The sequence below is a fragment of the Schistocerca gregaria genome, chromosome 5, assembly GCF_023897955.1.
Source record: "Schistocerca gregaria isolate iqSchGreg1 chromosome 5, iqSchGreg1.2, whole genome shotgun sequence".
Classification (NCBI taxonomy): Eukaryota; Metazoa; Arthropoda; class Insecta; order Orthoptera; family Acrididae; genus Schistocerca; species Schistocerca gregaria.
In genome coordinates this window covers 35,105,318-35,108,770 of record NC_064924.1, presented here as the reverse complement: position 1 = coordinate 35,108,770, position 3,453 = coordinate 35,105,318, and positions in this window count along the sequence as shown.

The following is a 3,453-nucleotide window of genomic DNA, read 5'->3' as shown; positions in this document are numbered from 1 at the left end:
TTGCTCCCTCCTTAAGACAACAGCGTCTCGGTGTTACGTCGTCCTAGTCCGAGAACGAGTCATCGGTCCAGCATACTCTGGCTCCCAATGACTGATGCTCGCCCTGGTAATGACCTTCTTAGAACGTCTTTTGCCACTATGCCCTTTGTCATATTTCCGCTTGTTGCCTGTCGCCGGAGCTTCGAATTTACCTCGGGAGGCAGGATCCTTGTAGGGCTCCATTCGAAGGATGTGGACCGTATCTCTGATCTTTCGTCGTCTGGCATCTGGGTCGAAATCTCCAACTTCATAAGTAACATCAGACAACAGTTTTACAACTTTATAACGTCCAAAGTAGTGCCTGAGGAGCTTGTCGGAGAGACCAACCTACCGAACAGGAGTGACGATCCAGACGAGGTCACCAGACTAGCAGACAACAGAGTGGTGTCTCGCGTCATACTTTCGGCGATAGTTTTCTTCAGCCTGCAGCGTGCGGAGTGGAGCTAGCTGCCGAGCTTCCTTAGCTCTGCTTAACACCTGGCCGATGAAGTCGTCGTCCACGTCATCGGGATGTAGCGGAAATACAGTGTCCATCGTCGTAGTCGCCTCACGCCCATGCACAAGGAAAAATGGTGTAAATCCTGTGGTGTCTTGTTTGGCGGTGTTGTAGGCAAACGTCACGGAAGGTAACACCTCATCCCAGTTGCTCTGCTCAACATTGACGAATATTTATTGAATGTCGGCCAGGGCCTTATTCTGGGGTTGAGTAAGCCCATTATTTTGAGGATGGTAGGCAGTCGTCATGTGATGAGTAATGTTGCACCGACGGTTTATATCTTTCACAAGATTCGATTGAAAAACCTTCCCTCGATCCGTAATTAACGACCTTGGAGCACCGTGTCTTAATACGACCTCTTCCACGATGAATTTGGCTACCACGGATGCTTCGGCTGTTTTCACGGCTTTTGTAATGGCATAGCGTGTCACATAATCAGTGCAAACAATAATCCATCTAATCATCTTGGTATTGAAGCTCGTTTCTTCCGTGTTTGCTTTAACAATACATATGTTTTTGGATAGGGTCCGCCTTTAGCAAAACAGTTTTGTTTTATAACCCAAACATGTTTCACTGCAGTTGCAGCATCCTCAGTGGGCTTTTATTTTACATCTGTTAAAGATAAAGATAAAGAACTCACATCATTTGACATCACATCCATGTACACCAATATCCCCACCACTAAAACCATCAACATCATCAGACAACAATTAGAAGAACAAGCCAAAATTCCCGAACCCCACATAAAAGAAATAGCTAGCACCCTAAAACTTATCACACAACAAAACTACTTCACCTTTGACAATCAGTTTTACTCACAAGAGGATGGGCTTCCAATGGGGTCACCAGTCAGTGGAGTCCTAGCCAACATCTTTCTCAATCACATTGAAAATAAAATATTCGAAACAATAGTCAGACCCAAACAATACCGGACACTATATTGGTACTGTTATGTAGATGACATCATATGCCTCATAGATGAAACACCAAGTCGCATCCAACAACTCCACAATGATATAAACAAAGTACACCCAAAAATAAAATTCACCATAGAAACAGAACACGACAAAAGGCTAAACTTCCTTGACCTCACAATATACAGACACAACAACCAACACCAATTCTCTATATTCAGGAAAGCGACCACCACTAGCACAACCATTCACAAAGACTCTAATCATCCGATTACACACAAACTAGCCAGCTTCCAATATATGCTACACAGACTTAACAAAACCCCACTCACTGAAAACAACTACAAGAATGAATTGCAGACAATCAGACAAATAGCAGTGGAGAATGGATTTGACACAAACACTGTAGATAAACTAAACCTCAAAATTAAAGCAAAATTGAAAAGGACACCCAGCATACAAAAACAAAAGCCTCCCCATCAACCTACAAACACACAGAACCCACCAATGAACACACATGAACAGGAAACACCCATAATGACAAACAGATGGTTCACTCTCATCTATAACAACAAAACAGTACACAGAATAGGCAACATACTCAAAAAACAAGGGATAAAAATAGCCTACAGGACAGACAACTCAACACAGAAAAAACTAAGGACAACCAACACAAGCAAAGACAAACACAACACATCTGGTATTTACCAATTAACATGCCAGGATTGCAAAGCAGTTTATATAGGGCAGACAACCAGAAACTTTAATACCAGATATACAGAACACAAAAGAGCATTAAAAAGTAACAGCTGTCATTCCACATTTGCTGAACACCTCATGGACAAAAAACATAGCCCAACAAACATCAATACGGATTTGAAAATTCGCAAATGCAGCAACAGCCCCTCACAAAAACTGATAATCGAAGAAAATTACCAGATACAAAAAGCCATAGTGGAAGGAAAACAAATGATAAATGAATACACAGCTCTCTGCAATGGCACTCTGTTCTCTGTCCTCAAAGAATTAACAGACAAAACCAACCTATAGAGATCTTAACCACTCTCCCCCACACACCACACACAAAAAACACAAAAAAAAACAAAAATAAACACAGTCACCTCTGAAAGGTTCAAAATAACCGCCAGGAACACCTTCAACTGTTCCACTGTCAGCCATCTTGTTTTTACACCTCCAGCTGTTCCGCTGCCAACCATGTTTTGTTTTTACAGCTGATAAACAGTGAAACAGTGAGTGACAGCGACAGTAGCAGTGACAACTCAATATTCAGTGTTTGACAGTGATGAAGACGAAAAAAGTGTAAGTGAAACTCTATTTAAACAGACACTCACACACACACACACATTGAATTAAATAATTTCAGGCATAGTAATAACATAGTTCTTCAAATCGTAATTTTTGGCTCAAACAATTTATCTACTTTAAGGTATAAGTGGTTGCAGATGACAAACTGTGGAACAACCAGTCACTGTATAAACACAAGTCAGAAAAACCACACCATATGGTAAAAAGGTATGAATTTTTCATAATTTATGAGTTTTTTTGTCAAATATCTGTAATTACATTTTTTTTAAACTAATAGCTGCATGTATACAAAACAACAAAGAACGTTCTTTATCTTTAACAGATGTAAAATAAAAGCCCACTGAGGATGCTGCAACTGCAGTGAAACATGTTTGGGTTATAAAACAAAACTGTGTTTTGCTAAAGGCGGACCCTATCCAAAAACATATGTATAGTAATAATCCATCTTTCTATCAGACGTTGGAAATGGTCCAAGGAGGTCAGTCCCAACACGCTGGAAAGGCGTTTCGCCTGGTGGAGTCGGTATGAGTCAGCCAGGTGGTTTCTGAGGAATGGCCTTTATCCTCTGGCACTCTCGACAGTGCGACACAAAGTGACGGACACTCCTAAATAAACCTGTCCAGAAAAATCTCTTGTGGGCTCTTTTGTATGTCTTAATAAATCCTAAATGTCTGGCCT